General features: G+C 41.5%; 2 long non-coding RNA genes across 4 annotated transcripts in view; one reads left to right on the forward strand and one right to left on the reverse strand.

Moving 5' to 3' along the window:
* The window catches only part of LOC138741891 (uncharacterized), a 280,492-nt gene extending 276,475 nt beyond the window's left edge, over window positions 1-4,017 (reverse strand). For all 3 annotated transcript variants that reach the window (XR_011343862.1, XR_011343868.1, XR_011343855.1), the window contains exons 1-2: window positions 3,756-4,017; window positions 1,728-2,010 (exon numbers count right to left, since the gene is read on the reverse strand). This is a non-coding gene — a long non-coding RNA (uncharacterized lncRNA). The remainder of the gene's footprint in view (window positions 1-1,727; window positions 2,011-3,755) is intronic.
* Window positions 4,018-4,166: 149 nt separating this feature from the next.
* Window positions 4,167-17,766, forward strand: part of LOC138742007 (uncharacterized) — a 132,075-nt gene continuing 118,475 nt past the window's right edge. The window contains exon 1 of the long non-coding RNA XR_011343934.1: window positions 4,167-4,478. This is a non-coding gene — a long non-coding RNA (uncharacterized lncRNA). The remainder of the gene's footprint in view (window positions 4,479-17,766) is intronic.

Below are 17,766 nucleotides of genomic sequence, written 5' to 3' on the forward strand. Positions count from 1 at the left end.
TCCTTAATTTCTCCCCTCCTTACACTCTCCCCTCCCTATCTCTTAAATTATATAAATACCAAAATATAAAAATACAAAAATACAGACAAAAACCACCTAAATATCAACAAAACAATCCTCCTCGAAGCTAGAGGACCTCGGATATTAAATAAAAACAGCTAGGGTTTCCCCTTTCACTCTTAACCCATGTCCTCTGGTTTATATCTCACCCACCCTAAATAGATAAAGCCCATCTACATTACTCTGTCTATCTCCCTCATAATTTTAAAAACCTCTATCAAATCTTCCCTCATTGTTCTACGTCCAGGGAATAAAATCCTAACTTGTTTAACCTTTCCCTATAACTCAGTTCCTAAAGTCTGGGGAACATCCTAGCAAATCTTTTCTGTATTCTTTCTAACTTATTGATATCTTTCCTGTAGTAAGGTGACCAAAATTGAACACAATACTCCAAATTTGGCCTCATCAATGTCTTCTACAACTTTACCATAACATCCCAATCCTAGGTTTACGACTTTGATTTATGAAGGCCAATATGCCAATAATTCTCTTTACCACCCTATCCACCTGTGATGCCATTTTCAGTGAATTATTTATCTGTATTCCCAGGTTCCTCTGTCCTATCACACTACTCAGTGCACCACCATTCACCGTTTATGTCCTTTCTTGGTTTGTCCTTCCAAATTGCAACACCTCACACTTATCTGCATGAAATTCTATCTGCCATTTTTCAGCACATTTTTCCAGCTGGTCCAGGTCCCCTCTGTAAGCATTGAAAAACATCTTCACTGTCCATAATGCCTCCATTCTTAGTGTCATTTACAAACTTGATGATCCAATTTACAACATTATCATCCAGATCTTTGATATAGATGACAAACAACAATGGTTCCAGCATCTATCCCTGAAGCATACCACTAGACACAGGCCTCCAGTCTGAGAAGCAAACATCCACCACTACTCTCTGGCTTCTGTCTAGTCATTATTGAATCCAGTTCACTACTTCACCATGAATATCTAGCATCTGAACCTTCCTGACTAACCTCATGTGGGACCTTTCCTTCATCAACTTTCCTGGTTACCTCCTCAAAAAACTCTAAGATTGGTTAAACACAACCTATCATGCACAAAGCCATGTTTACTATCCATAATTAGTTTCTGACTGTCCAAACCAGGGGTGTCAAACTCAAATTCACGGAGGGCCAAAATTAAAAACTTGGACTAAGTCGAGGGCCGAACTAAATATTTATTGAAAATTTTCAACAGCATCTGCATGTTTTCTCTTCTTTCAACATATGTAATGTTAAACTTTTTCTTATTAAAATAAATGTTTAATAATAGTTTTGGATAAACTCTTTCCAGAAGCATTAACAAATGAGAAATAAAATATTCAATAAATAATATTTCTCTATAGAGGATTTGTCAAATGTTGCTAGTGTGCGGTCGAATAGTAAAATCTGAGGGCTATTGAGAATGTGGGAGAATAACATGATTCCTGAAACAATCAAATGGGTGACGGATTGTGGGCATGAACTCTAGCAGGGTTATTTGCCATGCCCTTTTTCCATTGGTACAGATATCCTTTGATTTACACACTTTTCAAGTTTTATGCCTAATGAGCTTGTATCCAGGTGCAGGACCATTTTTAACCAGGAATATATTTAACACTGTGACATGAAACTATTGGAAGATCGTTTTATCCTGAGATTAAAGTTCATAATACTTACTCAGGCCTGTGTGCGGGAGGGCGGGGTTTGCGGGCGATTGGGTTGGACAACGACAGTGCGGGGGCATCGGCTCTCGCTGCAGGGCGGCATCTTGGCGGATCAGCGGCCCCGTCACCGTGAGTCGTGGATCGGCCTGCGGCAGGGAGGGGGAGTGGGCAACGGTCCTGGCGAGGTCAGGCCCGAGGTCTCCGGTTCCGGGCGCTGGGAAGCGGCCTTGGCTTCCCCTGACACTGGCCAGGCTCCAAAACCAGAGTCAACAGTGAGACCCCTCCCCTACCTGTTCCTGTAAAAAAGCAAGTGTTCCAGATGTCAAACAAGAAATTCTGCAGACACTAGATCTACACGATACAAAAGTGCTGGAGAAATTCAGCAGGTCATGCCTGAGCCCGTCATCAAGGTATGATAAAAAGACAGGCATGCTCCAGAATAAAAGGATGTGGGGGAGGGGAGGGTAAGAAGCAGAGGGAAGAAGGAGGAGGAGATCATTGGTGGATACAGGTGGGATGGTAGAGATAAAATGATGGGGAGTGATGGGGTACCTCCTTCATCACTCCTTCAATAGAGGTGGGAGCTAGAGGAAAGGAGACAGAGGGAGAGGAACAGATGCAGAGAAGGGTTTCACGCCAAATGGAGGTCAATGGTTGGAATGTGCCCACACAGAAGCCAATTTACAGATAGCTTCAGTTTGACAGTGCAAGAGGCCATAGAATGGTGTGTAAATTAAAATGATTAGCCACTTGGAGGTCCTTGCTATTGCAGTGGACAGAGTGAAGGTGCTCAGCAAAACAATTTCCCGCTTTGCATCCAGTCTCACTGATTTGGAGGAGTCCACAGCATGAGCACCAGATGCAGTAAATGTCCCTGCTAATTCACAAGTGTGGCCTCACTTGGAAGGACCATTTAGGTGAAAATGGAGGAATGGGCATAGGTACCAAGAGAGCAATTAGTGGGAAGGGATGAGTGGATGTGGGAGTCCCGGAAGGAATGGTCCCTGTGGAAAGCAGAGGGATCACATTTGTAGCTGGAGGAAATATGTTGACACAAAGTTTGGTGGGGCGGTAGGAGAAGGAGCCCAAGGAATGCTGCTTTGTAGTTGGTACTTGTGAATTTTGAGGCGTCTACCAAAGCTTTTTGAAACTGTATTTGGGAAATTTTGAAAACTGTTTTAATGCCAGAAAAAAAAGTACATGGGAATTTTAGGCCCCAAGCCTGAAATCAGAGCATCAATAAGTAAATATTCAAATTTATTTTACATTTATTTTATTAAAATGTATTGTAAAATCATTGAATTAAGTGATGAGAGAGATCAAAATAGGATTGAGATCAATGGCAACAAGAATTTTAAATTCTGCTTCAAGTTTCCATCAATGGAACATGGCACATTTGGTGGAATATGGCAATCTTACTTGCAGTACATTGGTTCTCAGATAGATTGATTCCCTCCTTTTAAATAGGGATAAGGTTAAATTATCCCAGTATGGCCAGAGATGCAATTATGGAAATGGGACTTGGCGCAGACGATGCACCTGCCCTTTCCTTTTCAGGTCCTTGGTGTTCTCATTCTTTTCTTTGTTAGTGTTTTCTTTGAATGGCGTTGCCCTTGTGGATTTTGATAGCTCCATCTGGGGCGGGGGCACATGACCCCTAAGTTTTTGGAATGTATTTGCTGTGGTGGGGTGGGACAAATGTAGACTTTGGGTCTGTGTGTGCACATGGATGGCTTTGTTTATTGGATTCTGTAAGTCTGTGAAAACTAAAATAAAATATTCCAAAAATAAAGTTTCCATGAATAGAAATTCAATGCAATGCAAATGAGACTGCCTATGAATTTTATTTTTCACTGCCAAAACTTGTCCGAATTTTCAATGAACCCCACGGTTAAAATTCGCTTACCTGTGAGGTCCAGCTTAAGTTGTGATAATAATGTTACAAAATGTGGGGCTAAATATGGTTTATTTTTACGTTGGCGTTTGTTTCGAGGGGGTGCTTAAATTTTCTTAATTGTTAAATTTTAAAAAACTCCTTTACCAGCTGTGATAAGACAGGGCTTTGTGCCTCCTGTTTAATCCCTCCAGGGTCGTCGTCCTTCATGAGGGACATCATGGGCAGCTTCGCTCTTTCGGGGAGCGAGCACGATGCCCCAGGGCACAGTGACGGTTCGAGGCCTGGGCCGCGCGCGCCTGCTCCTCTCTGCCAGCCGTGTGTGTCAAGGTTCTAACCGTCCTCGTTCACCATTATCCGTCACGCCGCTAGATTTCCCAGGGTGGTTGCAGCTGCGTGAGGGATTATGGGAAATAAAGTTGGCCGTTCATCATGCATTGTGCCGCCGTCGCGACGTGCCGAAGCGCGGGCCAATGGGCGGGTAGGCAAGCAACTGATTTTTGGGAGGGGGGGGGGGGGTTGAATTTACTCACTCTTACCTGTGAGGGCATAACACGTCATCAGGTTGGGGGCGAGGTGAGGAGGGCAAATTCCCGTGAATTTGGACCGCAGTGTGAAAGACCCGGGAGGTCCTGAATTCCTGGGAATTTCACCGGGACTAGGTAGGGTCACCGCTCGCCTGCAGTGTGAGCATGGAAACAAGCCCTTCAGGCGACCAAATGTTTGGGTCTTGCAGCATGGCCCACTCTGGAAAAATCATCAGTTAACATTTTCACCTTTATAATGAAAGGAAGGAGATTGAAGATGATTGGACCTGAGGAACTGGCATGATTGACCTCTAATAACCACAACCATCTTTCTTTACCTCAGGTATGATTCCCACCACTGGAACAATTTCCCTTTAATGTCCATTGACTTCCACTTTACAGGGGCTGTATGATGCTACACAATCATATTATTACCTTGTCATCAAAGACATAAGAATCATCCCAGAAGTTTTGCCAGTTGAGTGAAACAGCTCTCGAAAATCATTTTTTTGGCAGTTGATTGGAATAATCTAATGTTCTTGTTCATCATCATCAAAGCACTTTCTAAACTATTGTTGCTAAAAATGGTGCATTTTGAATTTGTAATTACATAGCTGTCTAAATATTTATTAAAAAATCAAGCTTTTTCACCATAACTGAAATTAAGCAAACTGCTAAAATCAAATTTTGTTCTAATTGTTCTTTTATAAATTCTATGTAAATTACCTCTAGGTGTCAATGAAACTGACTTCGATCACACAATTAAAAAATCTGATGTCTTCATTTTTTAACTTTGTGATTAGGTATCTCCTTACCCCATAGTATAAAATAATGCAAATTGAATGCACAATTGGACCTATTTGCCCTTTTTTGATTCACAGATGCAATTAAAGAGGGAAACTCTTGTTGCAGTTTGTATGCAGGGTTGCCTCGGTGACTAAACAAAGATGTATAAATTTACCAGCCAATTGTCATTTCTCCATTCTCCAGTTCCATGAAGACAGGGGAGAGTTCAATAACATGTATGTTGTGCACTGCCCAGCTCTCGCCTGAAACTAAGTGTAAAAATATTCTGTTAGTCTAACAAAAAAAAGAAAGATTTCACGTGTCAAAGGACTGTTAAGCCAGATACATAGTCAGTCTTCTGCTGTACGAATCATAGAATTTTCCACAAACAGCATAATGAATTCATCTGGCTTAGAAATGTTATAGCACTTAAAGGGCACAAAACCAGTACTGCACATACATTTGCACTAGTAATGTGCATGGCTTACAGGAGCACTATTGCACTGCATATGTGGGCATGATATTGGAAAATTGAGGAACAAATATCATTTCAATATGGGATGTCAAGGGTGAATCACATGATCAGATGATGGAGAAGAGATCATAGAGACAGACTGGAGGATGAAGTTGAGGGGGTGTGCAGTATCATGTAATTAAACCATAGATTGGGCATATTGGAGATGCAATGGTGGAGATGCCAACCACATTGGCCTTAAGATGAGTGTTTGGGAGTGGATTTTGAATGTGAACAGCAAGAAAATTGTTTTAAAATCACAGCGAAGTAGTTGAAGAAAAGCTGCAAGATTACAGATCCAGAGCTGTGAAAATGGTAACCTAGAGCAGTGGTTTTCAAACTGTCCCCTTAAACTCACATTCCACCTTAAGCAATGCCTGTGCCATAATTGCTCTGTGATTAGTAAGGGATTGCTTAAAGTGGTATGTGAGTGGAAAGGAAAAGGTTTGAAAACCACTGTTTTAATTGTACCTAATTGACTTGTTATGTACACAGTTATGGGCCAATGACAATTTTTCTCAAGCAAAATATTTCAGTAACAATTGGGGCTAGAGCAGTGGTTCTCAACTTTCCCTTCCCACTAACATTCCACACCTTAAGCAATCCCTTACTAATCACAGAGCTGCTGGGATACTGGAAGACCAACATCAGGCATGTGGGCTGCAACAAGCCCCCTGCCCTCAGTTTTGGGAGGCAAGGAGATTTCCCGTTGAACTGCTGGGATGGGGAGAAATCATTTAGATGCTTTTGGGCAGCAGCATCAAGCCACCACAAAAATTCTTCCCGAGGTTTATCTTGAGGCTGAAAAGCAAGGGAAGGGCAAGAGTGCGGAATTGTAATGATGGTGACAGTCATTGGGAAAGAGAGGTGGGAAGCCTGGGGAAAAAAAAGGAATGAGAGAACTGAGTTGTACGATGCAAAAAAGAGGGCTGGGCAGTGGGAAGGGACTGAGCAAGAGAGGGAGGAAGTTTGAGGATGATGGGGACTAAAGGGGAGATTCAGGTATGGAGGAGATAATAGTATATGGAAGACAGGAGGGTGAATAAAAGGCTGGAAAGGAGGAGGCAGTGGGTAAGGTTACAAATTCCTGTCCCTCTCCCCTTGTGTTTGAGTACACTCGCTGACAGGTGTTCATGAAACTGTTTATGTATATGTGATGTCACATTTCAGAGCTCAGTCTCCAGTTATCTTAGACACATTTGTAATTAGATGAAGATTCTGTCAAAACTATGTAGTAATGTACAATGACCATCATGTGTTAAAAGAATTCCTAGACAGTTACAAAAAATACAGGGTGTTTATTGTCATATACATAAGTGCAGAATACAAATGCACCAAAATCTTTACTTGCTGCAGACACGGGCACACAGAATTCTCAAACAAAAGTTATATGCCATAACAATAAATATGCTGTAAATATAAAAGGATAGATGAATATTCATTGTGGCAGTTAGTGCAAAAAAAAGGATGTTTCAATTGAGCAGACTTTTTTTTGGTGGTCCCTTAGTAGTTTATGATTTGAGTTGTATAGTGAGATTCCATAGCCCAATAGCTGTTGGGGGAAGAAAAAAAGTTCTTGTACTTAGAGGTCTAAAGCTTTGGGCTTCTGTACCTTCTGCCTGAAGGTAGCAGCAAGAAGAAATTACGAGCATGCTGGTGAAGATCCTTTATGACATTGGCTGCCTTTCTGAAGTAACACCCAGTATCAGTGCCTGTGATGGATTTCACTAGGTTTGCCATTTACTGAGTCCCTAGGCACTAGAGTTTCCAAATCAGGCCATGATACAAGCACTCAGTTTACTTTCCACGATATACTTGTAAAAGTTCATGATGATATCTTCTCAGATTTCTCAGAAAGTAGAGGTGTTAGTGTGCCTTGATGTACTGGCTTCAGCGGAGGTCCTCGGATACATGAAGGAAAACCCCTCTCTGCTTCCATCCCATCTATGAAGACAGGCATGGCCCCTCTGCCTCCCCTTCCAAAGGTCCTCAAAAAGCACTTTGGTCTTGCCTGCATTGAGAGCAATGTTGCTGCTATGACATCACCCAATCAGATTCTCGATCTCTGTTCTATATTCTGACTCATCATTACGTTATTCAGCCAACAATAGTAGGGTTGTCAGCAAATTACAGACTGCATTAGAGCTGAACCTGGATACACAATTATGAGTGTATGGGGAATAGAGCAGAGGACTTAGCACACAGCCTTGAGATGCCGCTATGGGTTCATTCTGTGTGGGATTTCAGATAAATCCCATTAATTCTACTCTCCCACTTATTTTCCTTGTAACCTATTCCCTCTCACATGCCTGTCAACTCTGCACTGGTTCTCCTCCCACCTACAGATTCCAATTCATCTACCAACCACCATGTATTTGGAGTGGCAGAGGAAATCAGAAAAGTTGGGAGAAATCCACATTGTCACGTACCCACAGAAATCCATGCAAACAGTACAGAGGGTCAGGATTGAACCCAGGCATCACCACTCCCTGTGGTACTATTCAGCCCTTTGATTCTTTGCAAACTCATAGCAGTTCTGTCAATGCCATCTGCCCACATTTCCCAAAAACCTTTCTTATGAGGCCATCAACTCCACACTGGTTCTCCAAAATCTTGCCTACAGATGGGACAATTTACAGTTGCTAGTCCACAAACCTGAGAGGAAAATGGAGTGTCGAGGAGAATGGCTACAGCCATGGAGAAGACATGCAACTCCAAATAATTAGTACCTAAATTTGGGATTGAATGTTAGTTCACACCCAGGTCTAACTGTGGAATTTGCAATTGGGGATGTAAGGACACTAACCAGGCCCAGTAGCAATGAAAGGAACACTTGGAAAAAAAATCCTTAATCTAAACTCTATCTTTGCTCAAAATATCCTTGATTCCATCCTACAGCAGACAATCTTTGTCAAACTCAGCATGAGCCCAGACCAGTAAGAGATTTGAAAGTGCATCCAAAAATAACAAGACTTCTTGAGGAAACAGAATCTCAGATGAAGAACTAAAAGACAGCAGAGAAGCATTTCTGATATGAATTCAGGACCCCATTTCCTTTAGATAGAAAGTGAAGTTTGCAGTACATGATCTCAGTGATACCATAATCGTGAACATAAAGGGAGGCGTCCAATTGTTATAATCCTCCCTGCATTCTTTCCCAAGGAAACAATTGCAACAGTTCCCTGCAATTTTTCCCAGAGGTTGAAGAACTCCCATCACAGTCTCAATGCTGATTCCATTCCATTCTTTGAGAGATCCAAAGGAGAGAGCTGCACAAACCCTCATCAACCTCAGCTTTGTTAACCAAGGAGAATCATGGAGAATCTCCTCATATTTGGCTGTCCTTAAAAATTTGTCACCTTTCTTTGTCTGACACATGAAGATTTGGAAACTGTGATTCACCACAGACTAGGATCCTGCTGGCCCTAATCTAATTTTTTCATGCTGCAATACTGCACTTCACCACTCACAAACCTCATTCAAGAGTCAAGATTCCTTTACTGTCATGTAATAGAACAGATATGTAATATTACATAAAATTTCCTTCTGTCTGCTGTAAGGCAGTCAAAGACAGTTGCCATTAGTGTTGCCTGGCACCCCTTACAGTAAGAGAGGAAAAGAAGCAAAATAGAGTCCCTTCAGAGTCACAGAGTGTCCATGGATTCACCTCCAGCACTCCCCAACCTCTACAACCACATGGATCCCTGTTTGATTCATTTGCTCCAGATCCAAACCTCCGACATGATCAGGAATCCTTCAGCACCTGAAGTACTTTGGGAACTCTTCTTGCCCGAAGCACCCTCTCAAATCCTGGCTCCGATACCTGGTTCCCATGAGCCAGTCTCCAGCAGTCCGCTGACCACAAGTCACCCACAGTCTGTGTGGGTCCCTCAGCCATTGAGCCCCTCTCTGGTCCACTGCCCTGATCACCTTGCCTGTAGGTTCTCTTGGATTCTTATCCTTCTCAACAGGGTGTGTTCTTCCCATTGCTCCCCAGTGTGTGCAACATCTTGTGCCTACTGCTGAGTACAAGCGTTGCCATCTGGGGCACTGATGCCTGTGGTTGGATGATTTTACAAACACCGTCAGCTCCTTTTACAGGCTGTTTAAAACCTGTACAGAGTAGCTGGCATTAGGACCAGGTAGTTGAACTCTTTAAGAGGAGTGTTATGCCCCTGCTCTCCATTCTCCTAGGTCTGCAGCAGTGTGGCAGTGCTGCCATTACAGCACTCTGTCAGGGCTACCATTTTTATTTTGCTGTAGAGGAATTAATTTATTGCAGAGCCAGGGTCACTCCATTGTGAAGAAGATTGCAGTATGCAGAAAAAAACTTGCACTTGTGCACATTTGTCCACAATGGCCATCACTGATTCCTATATTAAGCATATAGATGAGAAAGGTCCTCTCCCAAGTTATCCAAATGGTGCCCAACACCACCATCCAAAAATAAAGTTCTCAACAATGCCTTGGAAAACACAGACCAACTTACTTTTATCTTGGACACTAAATTTCAACCAGGATGGATATTACTGCCAAAATTCACCACAGCTTCCAGTGCAGCTCTACATACTTCAGCCAATGAGTATATGATATTCGAAGGCTAATTCCCTCTAACCTTGGTGCCAGATTGTGGCCAGTTCACAATGATCCCATCTTCCTGTGTGTTTCAGGCACGAACAATATTTCTGCAAAAACCTTTCAAATTTATTAGCAAGATGGGCACACAACATCAGTATATTCTCCCAGTCCATCATTATCAGCACTGAGGTTATGAGCACATTCAACCAGCTCCAGTTGGTAGGTCTCATGGTTAACATGCCTGACAGTAGGCTATCAAAACAAACATTCTAATCTGAAATGAATCATGAAAATAAATGTTCTCAAAAAAAACCTTGAAAATATCTTCTCCAACTGGAACCCTGAGCTCATGACCACCTAAAATGGAAAAAGGGCATTTGGGAATCCACTGAGCACCTTGAATCTCAATGATGGGAACACATTGTTGTGTGTGGAGGAAATGTTGCCTTCCTGCCTGTCTGGAATGTGTGAATTGTGGGTGGTCATGTGTCCTCCCTGTCTGAAACTTATTTGGAAGATACATCACCTGTCAATCAAAGTTGAACTCCATCCATCTATTAATGCATACCTTGTCATTGGATAATTTAAATCTCGGGTCATTTTCTAGAAGCATAGATTATCAACATACTGTATATAACACAAAAGCACAGCACACTTCTTTCCCTCTGCCTCATGGTCCAAGCCCTGGAAATCGCTCCACACCAGGTCGCTACTGTGGACATCGCTGGAAGTGTTGTGGGTAAGGTGTGCACTACACTGAAGCTGAGCCATAGTATTGTGATAGATCAATACTTGCAGAGATCTATGCCCCTGTTGGTACAGGGAACAGGGTGTGTGTAAGAGTCTCTGTAGTGTGTGTACTCAAGTGTATGGATGTGTCGAGTATAGGTTCACTATTGTCAGAGTCCAATCTAGGTCCAGGGTGAATGTCTATATCGTTGCTTAAATGAAATAGCAATCAAATACCATTAACACTCTCCCCTGTTTGCTTCCTGTGCTTCCAAGTTATATGTGATTGTAACACTTGTGCCCAGGCTCGTCTCTCTGTGAATCCACCGAACCTGATAATCTTCCAAACACGACACACATCAAGTCTGTGTGCTAGTGAAAGAAGAATGGATTATTTCAAGCAACATATCTATTTACTCCACCAAGGATTATATGTCCTACCTGTGGCAGTGAATCCCACTATGGATGCTTCATCCAATTCAGATCCCACTGAATTGGAATCTACTATGATGTAATCTCTAAGAAGAGGAAGAAGCAATTCAAAACATCCAGCCTCAAGATCTTCTGTTGAAGTCTCAGCCAATAACCTTCTGAAGCATAGTTACTAATATCATGTAGCAATAACTTTGCACAAGGATCTTTCAATTGCTATTATTGATTCAAATAATTATGAACCACTTCTGAACTATTGGTGTTGGAGTTGGATATTATGACTTATGGCTCTCTCGTGTGACCTGAGCAGACTTCTAAATAAAAGAAAAAAATTAAATTGCACGAAAATATGATAGATAAATAAATAGATATATTTTGGGTGAATTTGGATTAAAGTATTCTTTTAGCAAGGTAAAAGTCTTTGCTTTAATTGAGAAAGAAAGAAGGAGGCAGGAATAGTAGTTGCAGAATTGAACCTGCCTTATCCTCTGAGTATTCACCAAAAGTCATACTGCAGCGTGGAAGGACAGGGCAAGTGTTCCAAAAGCTTACAAGATGAACAGCCTGTGATGCAATTGTGATCCAATATGATGCAAGCTTTGGAATCTTCAACTTTCCCAAACTCACCCATTAAATTATAAACACAGCCCAAACTATGCAAATATGGAAAATCTCACATCCTAGTTTGAGACCTAACAGCAGTAGATCAGAAAGGCTGTTTCAGCCAAGGATAACCTTCCTCTCACTGGAATGCTAGATATTAACATATGGACTCTCCAAGAGATTGGTTGTTGCTATTAGCCATGAATCTATTCAGAGACTATATTTACCCTTTTCCCTGGGGACATTAGTTATTAATACATGCATTTGTTTGGGTCTTGTTGATATTGTCCTATCAACAAGATATTGTTAATTTATATATATATATCCCCGCTGAGAATTTTTGTTGTTATTGGGACATTGATGATTGATAAATGAATCCCCCTAGAGAGTAGTTACTCTCTGCCTTCCTCCGAGATGTTTGTTATTACCATGTGGATCTCCATTGGGATTTACAAACATCTCATGCCATTGGAGAATTAGTTATTAGGGTCCAGTTTTTATGTTGTTCCATTATATTAGAATATTATTTATTAATGTTTGGATCTTCCAGTTGACTCTCTTCACTGCGAATATTAGTTAATAGAACAGGTCCTTCTATACCCTGTGCATTGGTTATTAATGTATGGATTTATGTAGAGAAAATGTTATAGCCTGTTCTCTGGGATATTAGTTATTGGGAAATGGATCCCCCTGGAGATTGTTGCTTCCACACTTCCATTAAAATATTCATGATACATGAATCCATTACTAATTTTTATTGGAATATTTATTAATAACATATGGGTCTCACTCTTGGGGCTTGTTGGCCTCATTTAATGGACCCCCCCTCAAGACTTCTTGCTGCGAAATGCTCTACTGAGACCCATGTCAGCTGTTAATGTAGAATTTTCATTTCACACTTACTCCTTTACCCTTCGCTTGGAATATTATTTATTAATATATACGGACCCTAGTAGAGATGGTCTTACTTCCAGTCATTCGGGTTATTCGTTTTTAAATCGTGGATCGAATTCGGGACCTGTTACTCTCCCGTCCATTCGGAAGTTAGCTGTTAATGAATAGCTCTCCCTACAAACTTGATGCCTGTTCCCTGTCGCTGAGGTACTCGGATATTTATATTTCTTCGGGATATTTGGCAGAAACCCCAGAGTTTTAGTGCTGCTTTGCCTATTCCTAGGGAATGAATCTTCCCAGGGATTTGCTGAGTTCCCCCTTTCATCAAGTATGAACATATCGTCTTCCTCCAGGCTTTCCACTGAACACTGTCCATTGGAATATCAATTATAACTCTTTCTATCGGGACTTTCTTATCAATATTTGAATCTCCGTCAGATTTGTGGATGTTCCTGAGGGACTTGGCGCTCCCCCTCTTCCGCAAGACATGAGTTATTGGTGTATGGATCCTCTCCAGAGACTTGTTGCGCCTCTTCGTGGGCCGGAAAATTAGCCATTAGCGTGGTCTCCAAGGCGCTCTCCCCCATCTCTACTCCGCCCTCCTGTGGGTCCCTCAACTGAAGCATTTGCACCTTTCTGCTCCTCATCAAATCCGCCTTTAACTTGTTCAGTGTGACATGCACCTGCAGTGCCAGTTGCTTGCTCTGGATTGAAGCATTGTCGCGGCGGCCACCCTAGAGCTCTGTTGACGGTGGACGAGCCTCTTCTTCCCAGCTGTCCCGTGCATCTCTCTCACTCTCTCCCTCTCCCTCCCCCCTCCTTTCTCTCTCCCCTCTGTCTCTCCCCTCCTCCTCTCTCCTCCATCTCTCCTCTCTCCCCCTCTTCTCTCTCTCTCTCCCCTCCTCTCTCTCTCCCCTCCTCTCTCTCTCTCCCTTCCTCTCTCCTCCTCTCTCTGTCCCTCCCCCTCCTCTCTCACTCTCCCTCCCCTCCTCTCTCTGTCTCTCCCCCTCCTCTTTTCTGTCTGTCTGTCTGTCTGTCTCTCTCTCTCTCTCTCCTCTATTTCTTTCCACCTCTCACCTCCCGTCGGGAATGGCCGAAGCCGCACAGGTTGATGCTACTGCAATCCACGCCGAAGATAACGCCGACTTCCCCGGAGAGTTCGAGCTGACCGAAGAGGAGGAAGTTTTTCTGCTTGCGGGGGATGTGAAAGGACCAGGCAGTCTGCTGCTGAGCGTACCCGGCCACGGAGAGCCTTCTCCCCAGGATCTGGACAATCAGTTCCTCCATCTGGCTATCAGGAAACAAGTCTCGTACAGGTAGGGAACCAGCTTCTCACTGCCGTCCGTCAGTATCTTTGTAGAAGCCCTTATCCATTGAAACTAGCTTCGAAAACGTCATTTGGAAATGCATTGCATTTCGTGGAGAGTGACAATGTTGGAAATTGTCAAAATGTATTCAAACTAGAATTCAAGTGAACATTTTGTCTCAAATTATGGAGGTCATCGGGCAAATAGGAGGAATAGGACACTCAAGATCAGTTGCTTTGTAGTCTGCATTTTTATTTTGGAGAGAATTCATCTCTTTAAAGGCACAATAAGTAGAGAGCGATGTGGCGAAGCCGGGCGGTTTGGGTCTGGACAGGACAATATCGCGATGTATCAGTCTATGAACCTCATATGTTTATTGTACATGGATAGCCCTTCATTTGTTTAAAATCGGCAGGTGTTCGGTTGTCTTTTTCTTGCAATTGATATTTAAGTTTAATCGTGTATTACCCACCAAAAAAACCCGCAAAGATCTTTTACACTAAGATGGTGATTGGAGCCAATGCTTTTTTTTTAGTCATTCATGCACCAGTGTTACAAAGAGTGCGAAGGCTCTGTTGAGCACGTCATGCATAGACTAATAGAAGTTGCCTGAGTTTTTGTTTTCAAAACTGATCAGCAAGATGAAGGGAAGTCACGTGATGGAGTAGTGGCCGGTTGGGTTGAACCACCCCTCTCCAGAGAAAAAGAAAAAAAGTTTGGAAAAGACAGAGCTCAACAAATACAAAACTCAATAAATAGAAGATAAAGTTACAGAGAAGAACAAGAAGATGGCACCCAAGAAAGAGAAAGTAAGAACAACGAGAAAAAAAGAAAAATCACCAGAGAAGAAAGAAGAAGGCCTTACCTGCAAGAAGGAGCAGGGAGCTGTGGTGGTGAAGAGCAGCCAATCTCCAAGGTTGGTGAGTGCCCTGTGAAGTCACAACCTCCCGACCGGTGGACTCCAAAAATGGCTCTCAGAGCCAAACAAAAGTGCACAATCAAAGGAAAAAGTGAACAGTGGTGGGAGTGGGGCTCAGCTGAGGAGCGGGCAGTTGCAATGCAACCAGCTAAGGCTGGAAGATAAAAACAATGGCGAGGAACGGAGCGAGGAGCAGCCGGACGAGGGATAACAACAGCAGGGTGACTGACAACAAGAGGATCAATACCAGAAGGCCCGACAAACAGACAGCCTGCGAAAGGAAGACCAACAGCAAAAAGCCCAGCAAGAGGAGGCTTGACAAAGACATAGAAGTAATTCATCAGGAAAAACAGAAGAAAGACAGATATAAAGAAGAGAAGAAGGAGACACAAACACAGGTACAGATGCAGAAGAAGAGGAAGAAGACCAAGATCATCACAGGGAAATAGAAGGTAAAATAGATGGACAGAATATAGATAAAGCCTTTTTTGAAGAACAAATGAGATCATTAAAAGAATGGTTATCATTAGAATTTAGTGCAATTAAAAGAAAATTGAAAAGAGCAGAAGATAAAATGCAAAGTTTAGAACTGGTCATGTCAGAAATAGGGAAAAGAGTAGAAAATGTGGAGGTGAGGGAAACGGCTGTAGAATTGGAAGTAAATGATTTAAGAGAAAAATTGGAAGAAAGTGACAAAAAAATTAAAGAGACACAAGAGCTGTTATCTCAGAAAATTGATATTTTTGGAAAACAGCATAAAAATAGTGGGCCTAAAGGAAGATGAAGAAGGCACAGATATGAAGGAATTTATAAAAGAATGGATACCAAAGGTCCTGGGAATGACAGAAATACAGGAAGAAATTGAAATAGAAAGGGCACACAGAGCACTAGCTCCGAAACCACAGACACATCAAAAGCCAAGATCCATTTTAGTAAAATTTTTGAGATATACAACAAGAAAAATATACTGGAGCGGGCAAGGAATAAAATTAGAGAAGACAAAAAACCATTGGAATACAAGGGTCAAAAATATTTTATTTACCCAAACATAAGTTTTGAACTCTTAAAGAAGAGGGAGGAGTTTAACACAGCAAAATCGATCCTATGGAAAAAAAGGTATAAATTTATGTTAAGATATCCAACTGTGCTTAAAATATTTATCCCTGGGGAGCAAAACAGACTGTTCTCGGATCTGGAGGAAGCACGAGAATTTGCAGAACGTCTCCAGGACAGAAGGAGAGAAGAAGAGTTGTAACAAGAATGAAGATCGGCGATAAAATATATATAAAGATGTAAAACAAATGTATATGTAAGAACTAAAGAAGGGAAGAAAGAAAGTAAGGGGAAAAAAAAGAGGGTGAACTTTGTTATATGTGTAAAAGAAAAGTCTTTTCCGGGGGGGGGGGGGGGGTTGGGTGGGAGAGAATAACCGTCACTCTGAAATCAGTTGACGCTTGCGAGCGGGTTTGCAATCCAAATGGAAAGGGGAGTTGTGGTTGCCTGGCAAGGGATAAGGGGAAACTCAGAGAGGGCAGGGGGACATTTGGGGCTAAGGGAATATTGGATGTGGGAGTTGTTTTAAATGTGTTGTCATACATTAAGTTTAAAAAGGGAAAACTGAGAGATGAAAATGGGGAAAAGGGGAATGGTGGTGGTGAGGAAGCGGAAATGAGGTGAAAACAGGATATGAGATGGCTATGTTGAATTATATGACTATATATATTAATGGAATACATAATGAAATTAAATGGAAGAATCTATTAAATTTACTGAAAAGAGAAAAAATAGACATAGCATTTGTGCAGGAAATGCATCTAACTGAAGTGGAACATAATAAATTAAAGAGAGACTGGGTAGGGCATGTAGCGGCAGCATCATATAATTCAAAAGCTAGAGGTGTAGCTATATTAATTAATAAAAATGTACCAATTGAAATAGAGGAGGAAATAATAGATCCAGCAGGGAGGTATGTAATGATAAAGTGTCAAATATACTCAGAATTTTGGAATTTGCTCAATATATATGCACCTAATGAAGAGGATCAAAAGTTTATGCAAGATATTTTTTTGAAGATTGTAGATACGCAAGGGAATATATTGATAGGAGGGGATTTTATCCTTAATTTGGATCCAATGTTGGATAAAACTGGACAAAAGATAGCAAAAATAATAAAGTGGCCAAATGTATGGTTAAATCAATGCAGGAAATGAAACTTATGGATATATGGAGGAGACAGCACCCAAAAGAGAAGGAATATTCATATTATTTGAGTAGGCGTAAAACATACTCAAGGATTGATATGTTTTTGTTTTCGGCCCATATTCAAGGGAGAGTTAGGAAAACTGAATATAAAACTAGATTGCTATCTGATCATTCACCCCTGTTATTAGCAATAGAACTGGAGGACATCCCATCAAGAACATATAGATGGAGGTTAAAATCCATGCTACTTAAAAGGCAGGAATTTAGAGAGTTTATTGAACGCCAAATTAAAACGTACTTTGAAATAAATATGGAATCAGTGAAAGACAAATTTATATTATGGGACACAATGAAAGTTTTAATTAGAGGGCAGATAATAAGATAGGTAACTAAGATGAAAAAGGACTACAATCGGGAAATAGAGCAGTTGGAAAGGGAGATAGTAAGTATAGTAAAGAAACTAGCAACGAGGGATGATATAACAAAAAGAAGAGAATTGGCGGACAAAAAAATAAAATGTGAAACATCATAAACATATAAGGCGGAGAAGAACATAATGAAAAGAAAGCAAAAGTATTATGAACTAGGAGAAAAAATACACAAAATATTAGCCTGGCAACTTTAAACAGAACAAACTAAAAGAACTGTATCAGCATCAAGGAAAAAG

This window comes from Narcine bancroftii, chromosome 1 (genome assembly GCF_036971445.1).
Source record: "Narcine bancroftii isolate sNarBan1 chromosome 1, sNarBan1.hap1, whole genome shotgun sequence".
In the NCBI taxonomy this organism is placed as follows: Eukaryota; Metazoa; Chordata; class Chondrichthyes; order Torpediniformes; family Narcinidae; genus Narcine; species Narcine bancroftii.